At 35.8% G+C, this 17,376-nt stretch overlaps 1 protein-coding gene across 3 annotated transcripts in view; it reads left to right on the forward strand.

Annotated features, from left to right (window-relative positions):
- Stag1 (stromal antigen 1) overlaps positions 1-17,376 on the forward strand; it is a 371,976-nt gene that overhangs the window by 30,141 nt on the left and 324,459 nt on the right. The window contains exon 2 of one of the 3 annotated variants that reach the window (XM_032910191.1): positions 2,794-2,849. The exons of the other annotated variants lie outside the window; for them this stretch is intronic. The gene's annotated coding sequence lies outside the window, so the exon portion shown is untranslated. The remainder of the gene's footprint in view (positions 1-2,793; positions 2,850-17,376) is intronic. 3 annotated transcript variants of the gene reach the window in all.

The following is a 17,376-nucleotide window of genomic DNA, read 5'->3' on the forward strand; positions in this document are numbered from 1 at the left end:
AGGTTTAATAGTTCTCTAGTGGAACTTTTGGGATCACTTATACTATATATACTATCATATCGTCTGCAAATAATGATATTTTGACTTCTTCCTTTCCAATCTGTATCCCTTGATCTCCTTTTGTTGTCTGATTGCTCTGGCTAGGACTTCAGAACTATGTTGACTAAGTAGGGAGAGAGTGGGCAGCCTTGTCTAATCCCTGATTTTAGTGGGATTGCTTCAAGTTTCTCTCCATTTAGTTTAATATTAGCTACTGGTTTGCTGTATATGGCTTTTACTATGTTTAGGTATGGGCCTTGAATTCCTGTTCTTTCCAGGACTTTTATCATGAAGGGGTGTTGAATTTTGTCAAATGCTTTCTCGGCATCTAATGAAATAATCATGTGGTTTTTATCTTTCAGTGTTTATGTAGTGGATTACGTTGATGATTTTCCGTATATTAAACCATCCCTGCATACCTGGGGGATGAAGCCTCCTTGATCATGATGGATGATCGTTTTGATGGTAGCAAATGGTTTTAATCCCTGCACTTAGGAAAGGAGGCAGAGGCAGGAGGACCTCTTTAAATTTGAGGCCAGACTGGTTTACAGATGGAGTTCCAGGACAGCTAGAGCTACACAGAGAAGTCCTGTACTGAAAAAGCAAAAGAGAAAAAATATTGATATCTGACTCCCTACCCAAGATTTAGTATATTGAAACTAACTTTGGCTGTATTTTAGAATCACTTTAGGATTTAAAACCATATTGATGGCAGCAATCTCCTACCCCAACTAATGTTTCATTGGTATAGAGTTTAAAACTGTGTTAGTTATCTGGAGAGTCAGAAACTGGAGAATTGGCTATTTGTAGTTAAAAGTGGGTCTTTGTGTTTTGTGTTTCTGACAAGTTCTCAAGTAAATAAATCCAGGGATCACACTTTGAGAATTTGGTCCTGATTAGTGATGGGACCCACTTGCTTAATTTGGAGAATACATATTTTATAGAAGTTTTAATTTATAAAAGATAGTGCTGTTCTTTTTGCAATCTGAAATAAACTTTCAAAGTTTATTTACAGTGAAAAATCCTAGATATCATAAATGTTTGCTTACCAAAAGAAAACCTTCAGAAATGTTAAAGACAGTATTCTTTCCCAATGTTTTCTATAATGGGTTTATTGAGGTATGATTCACAAAGTATAATTTATACAAAAAAGGTGTCTAACAATCAGCATCAAAAGTGGTTAAGAGTTTTAATATTTCTCTTAAGTCTTAACTATTTTTTATTTTTCTGTGTTCTGACTTACCACAATGCTTATAAATTGAATTATCTAGTATTTTTGACCTGAACCCTTTCACTAAATTTAATTTGAGATTCATCCATGTAGCTATCTATGGTTTTTAATACTTGATTACTTTTTCTAAAGAGATGTTTTAGATTTAAATAATACTGAACAGAAAGCACCGTGTTTACCCTTTCCACCTCCAGGTAGCACATTATTATTACAGTGGATGAATCTGCAATGACATCTTTTTTTTTTTTTTTTTTTTTTAACCTTGTTTGTGCTTTACCTGAGGATTAACTCCTGGTGGTGTACTTTCTGTGGGTTTTGACTAATAAACAGCATAGAGCCATACACACTGGTTCTGCTACTATGTAAAACCTCTGTGCTGTGCATAGTTATTCTTAGCAGTCACTGGGAGTTCTTTTTTTCAAAAGTTTATTTACTTTATGTATATGTAGTACACTGTCACTGTCTTCAGACACACCAGAAGAGGGCATTGGATCCCATTACATATAGTTGTGAGCCACCATGTGGTTGCTCGGAATTGAACTTAGGATCCCTGGAAGAGCAACTAGTGCTTTTAACCACTGAGCTATCTCTCCGGCCTCTCTCTGATAGTTCTTCTTAGTCTTTGTAGTTTTGTTAGAATGCTATCAGTAAGAACCATACACTATATGGCCTTTTTATATTGGTTTCTTTAATTTAGCTACATCTATTTAAGATTTCTTGATGTCTTTTATGGTTTATAGTTTGTCTTCTTTAGCAGAGAGTAACATTCTGTATTGTCTGATTATATCACAGTTTATTTTTCCAGCTAACTACTGAAGTACATCTTGATTGTTGGCAAGTTTTAGCAATCATAACTAAAGCTGATATTAATTTTTGTACTTATGGTCATTAGGGAAATTGCTATATAGTATTTTGTTGTCTTGTGTGCCTTTATTTAGTTTTTGGTTTCAGGATTTTCTGGCTTTATAAAGTGAGCTTGGTACCTGTGCTGGTTCATTATATCACCACCACCACCACCACCACCACCACCACCACCACCACCACCACCACCACCACCACCACCACCACCACCACCACCACCACCACCACCATCGCATCATTAGTAAACTTGACAGAAAGCCAGTGTCATCTAAGAAGAAACTTCAATTGGGAAAGTGCCTCCATTAGTTTGGTCCCCAAGTCTGTGAGGGCTTTTTTATTGGTTAGTGATTGATGTGTAAGAGCCCAGGTGCCATTCCTGAAGAGGTCGTTGGGTGTATAAGAAAACAAATTGGGGGCTAAAGAGATGAGTCAGAGCTTAAACGCACTGGATGCTTTTTCAGAAGACCTGGATTTAGTTCACCACACCACATCACAGCTCTAAACTATCTTAAGTCCAGTTCCAGCAGTTCCGGCACCCTTGCAGAGCTGTACATACAGCCAGACACGTATGGGGGTGAGAGGGAAGACAACTGAGTAAGCAAGGAGGAACAAGGCAGTAAGCAGCGCTCCTCCATGTCCTCTGCTTCAGTTCCTGCTTCCAGGTTCCTGTTACGAGTTCTAGCACTGACTTTCCTGGATGACAGACTATATAAGAAAGGTAAAATAAACCTTTTCCTTCCCAAGTTGCTTTTGGCTCTGGTGTTTTATCACAGCTATAGTATTCCTAAGTAGGATATCAGCATTCATCCCCCTCTATTTTATGGAGTACTGAAGGAAAGTTGGTGTTACTTCTTTAAAGGTCCGGTAGGATGCAGTAGTACTTCAGTTCTGGGGTTTTCTTTGTTGGATTACTAGTTTCAGTATCATTGCCTGTTACAGTCTAAGTATAATTATGTTCATCATTTAATTTAGATAGTATCTAGGAGCTTACATACTTCTTTTAGGTTTTTAGTTTATTGAAATATGAATTTTCAAAATATTCTCTTAAGAAATTCTTGAAATTTCATTGTTGTTGGTATTATTGTGCTCTGTTCTATTAGTATTTGATTGGTTTGGTTTTCTCTCTTGGTTAATTTCTGTAAAGATTTGATGATCTGTTTTTACCTTTTTAAAAGAACTAACTTTTTTCTTTGGTATCTATTTTTGTTTTGGTCTCTTACTTCATTAATTTCTGCTGTTAGCTTTATTTCTCCTTACCTTTAAGTTTGGCTTTTCCTCCCTTTTCTAAAATTTTGAGGTGTATCATTATTTTGAGTTCTATATCTGTATACTTTAGAATCTCTTTGGCTGTGTCTCAAGTTCTGTCAGGTTGTATTTTTATTTTCATTTAATTTGAGGGTCTTAAAAACTTAGTCTTTGATTTTTGTGACTGATAATCCAAGAGCATATTTTCAGTATCAATTTGTTTGTATAATTTTCTTGCTATTTATTCTATTATGATAGGTTAAGATGAACAAATTTATTTACATTTTTCTATTCGTATTTGTTAAGACTTGTTCTCAACTAAAATGTGGTCTAATATTTGGAGAAAGTTCCATGGGCTACTCAGCAAAATTTATGCTTAAGTATTTAGGTAAAATACTCTGTATATGCCTGTGATCTATGGTGTAGTGTAACCTTGCAATTTCTTTCTTTAGTTTCTTTGTTTCTTTGTGTTAGGTATTGCTTATGATGGCAAGTTGGAGTAATTGAGGTAATGATATAGTGACTTCTTGTATGCTACCACTGTTGGGTTCGGTTTATTCAAGTTTTCTAAATTTTCTATAGAGCACGATTTCTAATCATGTAATTAAAACATTTTAAACTTTCAAATTATTTTAATTTACTATTGATTATTTTTTCATTTCTCTCATCTCTTATCAAAAAAGAGAATATCAGCTTATATCAGGCCCATGATGTATTCAGTTTTATCTATCACACAGTGAAGATATTTAAAGCGCTAACTGCAGTTGTAAATTGTCAGCAAACCTAGTCATTCTATGTCCTTCACCTAATATCAAAACTTTTTAGTGTAAAACCAACCCTTTCTGTTTTGGCAGTTCTTGATATTTTTTCTTTTGTTTTAATTCAGTTATGTACTTTCAATGATCTAAAGTCAACAATGATTCTTTTCATGGACTGTAAAATAAAATGAATTTACCTTGTGTTTTAAGGTTGGGATCTATCTACTTTTAGTACTACAACTATTTCTTCTCATCCCCTTTTTAGTCGAATAGAAAGGAATATTCTTTACTACCTTTTAGGATATTTTCAAAATACTACATTGTATAAGCTACTTCAACTAATATAAATGAGATCTAGTATTACAGAGTTCTTTTTTCTACCAGTGAACTTAAATACTCCATTAAATATGTTCTGTATTATGTTATGTTCTTTTCTCTACATGAATTACTAGTTTAGTCAGCTTTTTCATGATGGTTTATGACTTTATGATATTGCTAACCTTAAAAATCAGAAGATTAGCTGTAATAATAGTTCTTATGCCTTCTTTTTTTCTTTTGACTAGGACATGACATTGTATATATCTTTCTTACCTAGTATGGTTTTGGTGAGGATAGAGTTTGGGTGGAGTTAAAATGTGCTAAATGTTATCTTGCTGATCTTTTTTTTTTTAACATCTTGATAATAACCCATTGCTTGTGAAATATTTGTCTGTTATGTGATAAAATTTTATGAGAAAAGTATGGATCTTGAAAATGGTATGGGTCAAGGATGACTCAGTGATAGAACGTTTGCCATGTATATGCCAGGCTTTGCGATTCTATCCTTAGCAATACGAAAACAAAAAGTAGAAAATATAAAAAATTATGATATTTGATTTTTCTGTTTCATTGGTAAAAGAACATTCACTGAATATGGCTATTTAGGTATATAACATATCTGGAATATATAACTAAAATTGGTTCTAGAAGCTCTAAAGATTTAATTTTCAGTATATATTCTTATTTAGTGTCAGTCCCTGGCTTTAAATCTGAGATCTTCCATTGTACTAGAAAAGACTGTATACTTGTTTTCATATACATAATAGTTGAGTATTATTTCTATTTTAACTGATCCATTTAGTACAATTTTCAGTTTGTAAATTTCTTTTTCTGGGGGAGTCTTGATTTTCATAACATTTCTATTAGTATAATTAGGTGCATGTGTGTGGACTGTAAAACTAGATACTGGTACAGTGATTAAGTGAAAAAGTGTTTCTGGATGTTTATTTGAATGAAAAATCAGAAATATACTTTAGTAGTGCTTGAGTTATGTAAATCAGCTTGTCTCCTTTTTTACTATATCAGAAGTCACTGAAGATGTATTTATGATTTATTCTTTTAGATTTTGTTCTATGCTTGCATCAGTGAGTGATGGCCTTTTCATTTCAGTGCATTATTTTAAATTAAATTCCTACCCTACCTTAACAGCTTATCTTTTTTACAGAACTATTTTTTCATAGTTTATCATACTGTTTCTTATTAATGCTCATTGGAGCTATAGTTGAGTGGAAGAATGCCTTGGGTTTGATCTCCAGTACTGGCAGTACTGAAAGTTTTTGTTAGATCTAATAATAAATCAAGTAAAAGAAAAAGAAACAAATTAAGTCACATTGCTTATAGTTTCCTAACAAATGATTTCCCCAACAAATTCAACCAAAGTCTGTATTGCTGATGAACAAATTCAGTAAGGTGGCTCAATTAAAAACCAGCATGTAAAAATAAGTAGAATTTTTCTGTATTAACAAGGAACTTCTGAGAAATCAAGGGAACACTATTATTTCAAGAAGCTGCAAAATACTTTTTATCCATGGAAATGAAATGAACTGTAAAGTACAAAGAAGACAAATAATTGAAAAGATGTGTTTAGGAAGTCTTGCTATTATTAAAGTGTCTATTTTGTCTAAAGAAATATAAAGTAATATAGAAGTTCATTATAATCCCTTCTAAAATGCCTGCATCTAGCAGGTTTAGTGTGATGTCCTGTACTCTGTTGTCTCAGATCTGTTCTTGGCATAGTTTTAAATAATAAATAAGTTAATTAATTTTATGTGTGTCAATGTTTCCTTGCATTTATGTCTATATAATGTGTGGACGAGGTGTCCTTAGATGCCAGAAGAGGAGCTGTCAGATATCCTTAAACTGGTGGTACAGATAGTGAACAACCATGTGGGTGCTGGGAGTCAAATCCAGGTTTTCTGGAAGAGCATCCAGTGCTTTTAACCACTGAATCATCCTCCTCAGGCATAATTTTTATAGGTGTAAGAAAAAACAGGCAAAATTCTCCCCAAACTGTATAGTCCAATTAATCTTTTTTTTTTTTTTTTCAGAGCTGGGGACCGAACCCAGGGCCTTGCGCTTGCTAGGCAAGCGCTCTACCACTGAGCTAAATCCCCAACCCCAGTCCAATTAATCTTAATGCTATTGGTTAACATAGATCCTAGCACATACTGAGATACATAACTACTGTGAAATAAAAGTTGATTAAAAAATGGAGAGGTTCTATCATTAAAGATCTTTTAATGCATGCGATTGTACTATAAATTAGGGTCTTGATATATGCAAATTTTCTAGACACTATTTGTTGTTTATTTACTTTTCTCATTGCTACCAAGAACTATCTCAAGCAATGTGAGAGGGAAAAGATTTATGCTGACTCACCATTTTAGGTGTTATGTAGTCCATAATGGCAGGGAAGTCATAGCTGTGACAGGGTTTACATCTCTGTGAATAGGAAGCAGATAGAGGAAGTGGTCCTGCTGCCTTAAAACTCTCATACCTTCGCTTCTCCATCATGACCCATTTCCATAAGTGGGAGATTCCTTCAATTAAAGATTCTGTAACTTCTTGAAATGTTGCCATCATCTCGGGATCAATGTACAACTGGATTAGCCTGTGAGGGACTTTTGTAACATTAGCCATGTTTGAATATAAGCTACAAATTAGTTTTTCCTTGCATTGCTGTCTGTTTTCATTTGATGACCTTGGGTTCATATATTAATTTTTTAACTAAATGGGAATTCTAGAAGTTTTCTTTTCATAGGATTGGGGGAAACTAAGATTGTGTAATTATGTGCCTTTTATCACAGTTCTTATAGTTGCTATTATATGATTCTATAAAACAGAAATAATTGATAAATAATTTGGCTAAAACCAGATATTTATTTAAAATTTCTAGAAAAGTATATATTTCAGTCATTTGTGTGCTACCAATAAAAGTCATAATTTCACTAGTTGTTTTAAAGATGTTAAGTAGAATACTTAACACAAATATTATACCTTGACAAGCAGAATTTGTTTGGAGATAAATTTATAAATTTATAATTTATAAGTGTCGTTTTGCCAATAGTTCATAAGATATACAATTATTTTTTATTTTGCTTTTTGCCATGTTAGGTAGCAAGACCAAGGCCTTAATGCATTCTTGGCAAGTGTTCTGCTACTAAATTACACACAGTAGCTTTAAGATATTTTCTATATTGTAATGTAGCTCACATTGTGAGTAAAATCAGTTCATCACTTCAGCCTCTGTCCATGAGACTTAAAATTAAAAAATAATTATTATTACAAAACTCTTATAATTTGTATTACTATAGTATTATAATTTGAGTAAGTTGAAAAAGTATAGAAGATATAAGCAAAAAGAAAAGAAAAGAAAAGAAAAACAAAAAACCCCAAAAAAACCAAAATTAAAAAAAAAAAAAAACAAAAAAAACCAACCCTATCTTTTGAACAGGAGGATAACCACTGTTAACATTTCATGTTAATATTCTTCCTTTGTCTCCCCCCACTCTTGGGGTGTGTGTGTGTGTGTGTGTGTGTGTGTGTGTGTGTGTGTGTGTGTGTGTGTGTGTGTGTGTGTGTGTGTGTGTGTGTGTGTGTTTCCCCAAACATGAAAATTAAATATTTTCATTCCATTTTAATGGAAAGTTTGTTGTAGTGACATTAATAATTTTCTTTTATTTTTTAAGTCTTGATGCTTTATGTTCGAGTAGATTTTGTGGAAAAATAATAGAACTTCTGTAGTTAAAAAAGGGTGAAGAAGCCTCAGTATTTTTTAATTATTTCTTAGTAGCTTCAGCAGTCTTCCTGGGAGCTAATGATGCAGAGCTCTAGGGCTCTGGAGTAGAAGCATTAGTTTTATGGGTCACACAGGTCTCACATACTCACGTGGAGGGGTTTGAATTTGAGGCCAGCCTGGGAACGAAGAAAATTGGAATTTTAAACTGACAGACAAACTCCGATAGTTGTTAGTTTTCTCCTTTTCAACTTCTCTCCTTTGGTTTGTGGTCATGAATGTATTCATGTATGTCTGAACATTTGCATACTGGTGTCTGTGTGTCTGTTGTCTGTGTGGAGACTAGAAGCTGGTTCAGTTGCTCTCCATCTTATTATTTTTGCTGGAGCTGCCCAGTTCATCTAGTTGGGGTCTTCCTCTGTAGTGCTAGGGATTATAGCCATGTGCTACCTTGTCCAGCTACTTACATGGGCAATAAAGAGCTGAAGGAAGGCAATTGATCAGCTGAGAATCTTCCCTATCCTCATTAAGTTTCTTTAATGGCTGCAGAATGTTATGTCTGTGACAGTCATGGATGAGTTCTGTTTAGCTCTCCCTTGAAAAACTTGCACCTTGAGGACAGCTTTAGCTGAGACTCTAGGTACTGTACCCCTCAGATTTGCTATATCATGCAGTCCAAGCTATGTATTCTTTGGTTAGCTTCTCTTCATTTACTGAGCATAGCCATTTCTGGCTAACATGGGACTTTTCTTTGGGCAGTCCAGAACTTTGAGTTCCCCGTAAGACTGGTAGTTGAGGACTGTAACTAGTTCAAGGCTGTTCTTACTTCTCCTTTTTTATTGCTGTTCTTTCATAGCTCACTGGCCTGTGTCACAGTTTAAGGGTTTTTTTGTTTGTTTGTTTATTTTCTGTTTCTCTTCTCATTCTTCCATAAACATTTCTAATGACAATTTTTTTACATGCATAGTTTCTGTCTTGATTCTGCTTCCCAGAAATCCTGAATCGACACACCTATTCTTTTAAAAATAAAAATTTAAGTTATATAGTCAACGTGTTATATATATAAAAAAAAGAGCATAGAAATGTACAAAACAAAGACAGTAACCACCCCTCCTCAAAGACTCCAGAAAAGCCATTTAGAAGTGCTTATTATTAAACTTGGTCATTACCTTACTGTGCCCTAATTTTTGCACCTTTTAGGTAGTGTCTATTACTCTAAGTGCTGAAACATAGGGAATTAGTACAGTTAGCATTCTTTAACTGTTCCCTCATCTTGTCACTTGTTCACACTAGTTATCTTTTTTACTCTGAAGGCTTATGTTCATATTATATGATTAGGTATATTTAATTTAGACCATGCTTTCAAAAATCAGTAATTGCTATTTGCTATAATTGTATAAATATAATAAACAAGTCCAGAACCAAGTAATTCGTTGAAACTATGTAGAAAGAACGTAGTGCTTTCTGTTTTAGTTATGTCAGGGAAATTGTCTTTTTCTAGATGTCCAGCTTTCTGTACTCTGTGCTTTTCCTCCTGTTGTCCTCATCAGTGCTTAAGAGCACAAGCCATACTTAGGTGTGAATGCTAGCAGCAGCAGTTACTGACAGTGAGCTGGGCGTGGTATTAAATGCCTGTAATCCCATTACTTGAACAGTGGAGGCAGGAGGTTTAGGAGTAGTGAGTTCCAGGACCCATTTTATATATGAAATGTGTATGGATCACAGAACTTCTTAGGCCTGTGGTAAGCTGCATTGGTACCTTTATTTTTTCGTCCCTTCTACTGCTACTTTGTATGTACTGAATCACATTGGCAGATTTTAAGACAAGCAAGGAAACACAAAAAGAAAACAATACTCCTAAAATAAATGACAAAACTCAGTTACTGGTCAGGTAATCTTAGGCAAATTAAAATCTCTAATTTTTGTGACTGAAAAATTAATTTTATGTTAGGTTTTATAAACACTGTTACAAAGAAACATAAATGCAGTAATTTTAAAATGTCCATTTATGCTGGGCAGTGGTGGTGCAGGACTTTAATCACAGCACTCAGGAGGCAAAGGCAGGTGGATGTCTTGAATTCAAGGTCAGCCTGGTTTACAGAGTGAGTTGGAGGAAAGTAGTGGTACACAGCAACTCTGTTTCAAGAGGTGTGTTTGGGATAAAACAAAATTGTCAATTTATATCTTGTCCATTGATCTTTTTTTAGCATCTAGGAAGGTCTAAAAGGAGTCAGCTCCTTTTGGAGGCTCTAGAGTGACCAGGTTCCTTAATCACTCAGATTGTTGGCAGAAATGATTCCTGTGTACCTATATATTCCCGTGGTCTTTTTTTGTTGGGTGTTGGTTTGGGGAGAAGAGATATTGCTCAGGTCCTAGAGGCCACGTGCTGCTTTCATTGACCACTCCTTTCATCTCCGAGCAGTGGAGGGTAAGGTTCCTCTAAAGCGTCAAGTTTTCTTTTTTTTTTTTTTATTAACTTGAGTATTTCTTATATACATTTCGAGTGTTATTCCCTTTCCCGGTTTCCAGGCAAACATCCCCCTAATCCCTCCCCTCCCCTTCTTTATGGGTATTTCCCTCCCCATCCTCCCCCTATTGCCGCCCTCCCCCCAACAATCTAGTTCACTGGGGGTTCAGTCTTAGCAGGACCCAGGGCTTCCCCTTACACTGGTGCTCTTACTAGGATATTCATTGCTTCTTATGAGGTCAGAGTCCAGGGTCAGTCCATGCATAGACTTTAGGTAGTGGCTTAGTCCCTGGAAGCTCTGGTTGCTTGGCATTGTTGTTCATAAGGGGTCTCGAGCCCCTTCAAGCTCTTCCAGTTCTTTCTCTGATTCCTTCAACGGGGGTCCTATTTTCAGTTCAGTGGTTTGCTGCTGGCATTCGCCTATGTATGTGCTGTATTCTGGCTGTGTCTCTCAGGAGAGATCTACATCCGGCTCCTGTCGACCTGCATAAAGTTTTTCATGTGCTTTTTTTCCTGCTGCATCTCTTTGATTTGTTTGCTTATTTCCTTCCCTCTTCAGGACCAGTGTGATTGATTATATTGATTACAAAAGATAATTTCCCTATTTTGATGTCTGTTGATCTTTTGTCATGTAATTTAATACATAATAGAGTACACAGGGGGGCAAAAGATAAAAGTGCCAAGTCTGTTTACCACAGGCATCCTTAGAGGTTCTGAGATTCATATGTTTCATAGACAACATGAGTCTACCTTGTCCAGAGGTCCCTACAGTTATTATGGCAACGTAAAGTCTCATCTAGAGTACATAAGTCAGAAGTCCTAAATCTCTTATCTAAATATTTAAGTGAAATGTGGGGGAAGTTCTTTTAAGTATGAACCTGTGGAACAAAGGAAACAGGCTAACTTTTCTAAAAATACAGAACTGGGACAGATACAGACATGGTTCAAAAAGAAAGGGCAAAAGGAATTATTAGTTCTAAGTAGTTTAGGAATCCAGCTCAAGAAACTCCACAAATTCCAAGACTTAGGAGTAATCCTTTGTGATTTGCAGCTTTCCTCTAAATTCTCTTAATTATTTGACTGTTCTAGAGTATGGGCGACAGTATTTGCTTCTTAGGATAGTTGGGACAGTCGAATGCTAAGGTATATAAGGCAAATCAGTAAGACCATGTTTGTCAGATAGTAAGCATCATTAGTCATAATGTTTGCTTGTCTGTCTACCTGTCTGTACATTTCTCTGTATCTACTTTTAAAAGAGAAATATGAGCCATTTTATTCTCTTGTGTAGTTTTTATGAAGATTTCTAGATTTCTTTCTTAACAGTTATTTATAAGTTTCTTATTATGGGTACTTTCTGGATCCACCTGATGTATAAATAATGACATGAGGCTTCTATTATAGTTCAAAGCTTAGGACTTTTGCTGGGAGTCTCCCAGATACCATTTTAACTTAGCTCTACTCTTCTAGCCTATGACTCACCACGCAGTACTTTTCTGCCCTGGTGTGGTCTGTGTCTTGTCTCCTCCATGTCTTCCTCAGAATTTAAGTCTACTTTATTCTGGCTTAAATGATCCTCTAATTTCTGTTGTATCAATTACAACCTAGCACTCCATCGATCGCTCTGTCCTTACTGGAAGTTCTGCCTTCTTTCTTCCTGCCCCAGGTATTGGCTGTTAATTCTTTATTACAGCCAATTAGCAGCCTCTGATATATCTCTAGATAGCTTTTAGGCAGGTGAGGAAGGACTAATGTTTACAAAATATAAACCAATTATTGTCCATAGAAATACCAAAATCTTGCCAGCACTTAGCTCTTTGATGATGTGGAATGAACAATTAAAAATATAGAGATATACCTTCATACAATTTGAGGAAGGTCACCCCAACAGTTTCCCTTTGTCATCTTCATTATACCATTCCTAAACTGCTGTTTTAGTAATTACAGTAGTCTCTAGCTGTTAATCCATTCTTTGACGTTTTTGAAAATTTAAAGTTATAATAAATATGTAATAGAATCTTTTGTCACGTTTAAGTTTCTGGAGTCTGTTAATAAAATATTCTTTATCTAATTACCCTGTTGGTAGCACCTCCCTTAACATGGTGAGCAATACCATATTTCTTTGGCTCTGTTTTGCAAAGAGCAGGTTATGTTTTGTGTGTTTCTCATCCATAGCATTGCAAAAATAAAGAGTACAGTTTCTTGTTACAGAGCCAAATAGTCTAGTGACTGCTGATAAATCCTAGCTAGCTTACATCTTTTTTATCAGGAATTTATGAGGGAAGATCTCAATTACCAATGAATTACATTTTTATTTTTAAAATAGTGGAGTGTCTTATGGTATTCACATTGAATACCATAAAATTTTGGTAAACCACTTTTAGGCCGACTTTTTCATTCCTGTGGCGTCATGGCAGTTTGACGATGTATTGCAGCACATGTTCATTCATTATCCTTGATGTTTCATTGCTAAAAATAGTTCCGGTTATTATTCCTTATATCAGTTTTGTGCTTTAAAATGCCTAGTATTCAACTGTCACATCTTATTGATTATAGGTTTCATTTTGAAACATAAATCACAATAGAATTTTAGGTCAAGTGCATCAAATGTCCCTTTTGTTAAGAGGTTTTTGCCTTTTTAAGGTAGTTTTTCTATTCATTTGGATAATGTGCTGTGTTGAGCTTTGGTTGTTAATTGATAGATGTGGTATCCTCTCTGTGAGAGCTTTTAAAATGCATAACACGTATTTCAGAAAGCAGCTGTTGCTATGGCAACTCTCGGGTCACTTGCAGCTCAGCTTACATGATTGGCTGTTAATGGAGCCTAATATGCTTGAGAAGAGAATTGAGCAAATGAAAGAGGGTTTTGAAGGAATCCTCTTAAACCACTTGAAGTTTAACAAAATAGCACTCAAAAAATTAACACTTATATTACTGTTACTCAGTTTGATATGAGTGGTTTTATAAGTAATGACAAGTTCTGAAAAATAATTTTCATAACTCTTAAGAATATTGGAATCTTGTTACTATTTTCTCTCATATTACTGTTGTTTAAAGAAACACAGCTGTCAGTTATATTCTGCGCTCTACACTCTGAACCTCAGAGGAGTTAATTGGATTGAGCCATGAGAAGGTTGTTAATTGTGTGGGGCCAGAACAGTAGTAAAACGAGGAATAGTGTCTACATTTAGTGTAGTTATGTGAATTAGGTTAGAATCACCTTTTATTTGAATACCTGCCTCTCTTCTGGGAGTGTTTGAATGGTATAGGAAGAGATGGTGCAGTGTACTTTGAGGTTGATACAGTAAACACAGTGAAGCATAAGAATTTCTAGAAATCCTGTAAAACTGGCTCACTGGGCAAAGGTTCTTGCCACCAAAACTGATGACTGGAGTTCAGTCCCCGAGACCACCATGGTGGAAGGATAGAACTTACTCCTACAGGTTGTTCTGTAACCCTTCTATGTGCACCATGGCATGGGGGTATGTGCACTTGTATGCCCTTGCCCCTTGTAATGAGCAGTTTACAAAGAATTGACATAATAAAAATGAACCATGTAAAATGGCACATTAATATCAGCCTTGTTAAAGACAGTTTTCATTAGTGTACACCTACTATCACTTTTATAACTATGATATTAATAATAGAGCTGCTTCATTTTGGCAATTAGATAATAGTATATGTAATTAAAATCAGGTTGTATTTTAGGTGATGTTTGCAGAATAATAACATCTCTTCAGAAATTATTTTGTAAAAACAATTTTGGTTGCCTAGTGCAGAAGGTATTAGAAATAGAACTAAAATATGGGGTTTATTATATCTGTTTCTACCTCTAGAGTTTAAAAAAATAGATAATACTGCATATACATATAGTCCCAGACATTGAGAAACAGAGTCAGGAGGATTGTGAACTTGAGGCAGCCTGAGCCACATACCAAGCCTCTGGGCGTGGGGATGTAATGAGCTCAGTGGTACTACATGTCTAACAAGAACACGACCTTGTGTTCTACCTCAGCATAAAAACGCAAACAAAATATTATGGTGTAGTATTTAAACCATTGCACTAGATTTTACTGTGGTAGTATATTGTTATTTGATTTTTGACTTTGTTGTCAGAAATAGCGATAATTTCCTTTGTTTTATTAAAGGAATATTTAGAAATATTTAGTCATTTTTGTTTTTAAATAGTAGTGTTCAAGTGATTAAGTGACTCTACATCCTGTTCTGCTGAGGCATAAAAGAAGTTCTAGATTATTTATGTTGTTGGTTGATAAAAATTAACAGTCCTCTTTGACATTGAGAGCTACTATTTGCTACATTTTAAAAAAGTTTATTCTATGTATATGTGAGTATACATAAAATATATAGATCATTCTTTATATGTCTATGCATTTATAATTTTTCCTCTATAGGCATTCCAACTTTAATTTTTCATGAACATTTTTTGACTTAATATAAAATTTTACTTTTAGTATACAAAGTGCCTTAGTTAAGGGTTTTACTGCTGTGAACAGACTGCTGTGTTCAGTCCAGTATCATCAAGGCAGGATCATGGCAGCATCCAGGCAGGCATGGTGCAGGAGGAGCTGAGAGTTCTACATCTTCATCTGGAGGCCGCTAGTGGAATACTGGCTTCCAGGCATGAGAAACTTATAACCTACATCCACAGTGACATGCCTACTCCAACAGGGCCACACCTCCAAATAGTGCCACTCCCTGGGCTGAGCATATGTAAACTGTCACACAAAGTAACAGTCTTTTAAAAAGATTTATTTATGGGGTTGGGGATTTAGCTCAGTGGTAGAGCGCAAGGCGCTGGGTTCGGTCCCCAGCTCCGAAAAATAGAAAAGAAAAAAAAGATTTATTTATAATTAAGTAATTAATTTGTTTTCCAAGACAGGGCTTATTTGTACAGTCTTGACTGTTCTGGAATTCACACTGTAGACCAGGCTGGCCTTGAGCTCAGATCTGCCTGTCTCTCTCTCCCAAATGCTGGAATTAAAGGCGGGCACCACAGCTGCTCAACTTATTTTTTAAGTATGTGTCTGTGCATGTGAGTGCAGTATAGGTACCAAAAGAGCCTACAAAAGGCCATTTGATCCTCTGGAGAAGGGTTTAAGCAGTTGTGAGCTGCCTGATGTAGTTTCTGGGAACTGAACTCATCTTCTTCAAGAGTAGTACACTCTAAGAACATTATACACACTTAATTATTAAGCTTCTCTAGTAAAATTTTTTTTTACAATATTTTCAAACATACTAGACCTTCATTGACCCTCTGATCCTCCAGAAAATTCTCTGATCTTCCCTGAAAATTTCAATGTCATATAAAAATTAAAAAACCTGTTCAACCCCAGTATTTTCAAATGTCTCAGTGGTCAAGAGCACGGGATGTTCTTTTAGAGGGCTCACTCTGTCTCTAATCCCAGTTCCAGGGTATCCATTGCTCTCTTCTGGCCATTGTGAGTACCTAGCATATGAGTGATCCACAGACATATATGCAGGCAAAGCATTCGTGCACATTAAAAAAAAAAAAGGAAAGAAAATTATTTTCAGTAGTAATTTCTGTTCAGTTATTAGATATTAAGCTGTTTTCTCTACTACCTTAGTATAAAATGTTCACTGTAGGTGAATGTTTTATTTACGGTTTATATCGTTGTGATGAAACAATTTGGTCATTGCTGAGGGAAGTCAGAGCAGAAACCTGGAGACAGGAAGTTGGTAGAGAAGCCTAAGAGGCATGCTGCTTACTGACTTGCTCCCAGTAGCTTGTAAAGCCTGCTCTCTCTACACCCAGGACCTCTGCCTGCCCAGGCGCTGCATCGCCCACAGTGGCCCTCTTATATCAATAACAAATTAAGAAAATGCACTTCGGACTTGCCTACAGGCAATTTTTACAGAGGCTTCTCTCTCCTCTCTATCCCCCACCTCCACTTGAGAGTTCCTCGTCCTAAATAACTCTAAACTTGTGTCAAGTTGACAAAAAAACTATCCAGGAGAGTGAAAAAATTTTAATTGTAAATATATATGTCTGCCCATGGGTTTATCTTTGATTGCATCTATTGCTTTCTTTCATTTTCTTGATGTATGTACACATCTAAAAAGATAAATATCTGTGCAGTCCTTTTGGTATTGCTCATATTTATATGCTTTTAGGGCTGACCACTAGATATTGGAAAATTAGAGATTAGTCCCTGGGGAAGACTCATTTTCCCTCTCAGCAATCATTAATTGCTTGTAGCTCTTCATCTAGAGGTAAAAGGTCGTGAGATTTTTCCCTCAACCATGTTGGCATGCCAACTGGTGTTGCCATTATTCAGGTCTCATTTAGGCAATAATGTTGACTTTTTAGGTGCAGCTTCCCTGTCATTCTCATTCATTCTCTCTCTCTCTCTCTCTCTCTCTCTCTCTCTCTCTCTCTCTCTCTCTCTCTCACACACACACACACACACACACACACACACACACACACACACACACACACACACTATCTCACAGCAGATGTCCAGGTACTCTACCTCTTACAGTCTTTTCACTCCCATGTCTGCAATATTCCCTAGGCCTTAGATGTAGGGCTGTGTTATAGGATATCAATGGGGCCTGGGCACCCCATAGTCTGTTTTCTGTGTTTTGACTGGTTCCGACTTCCTGTAATGGTTTCTTCTACTGCAAAAAGAAGCATCTTTGTTGAAGGTTGAAGCCCACACCCAACAGTGGGTGTATGGTT

Source organism: Rattus rattus, chromosome 8, assembly GCF_011064425.1.
Source record: "Rattus rattus isolate New Zealand chromosome 8, Rrattus_CSIRO_v1, whole genome shotgun sequence".
Classification (NCBI taxonomy): domain Eukaryota; kingdom Metazoa; phylum Chordata; class Mammalia; order Rodentia; family Muridae; genus Rattus; species Rattus rattus.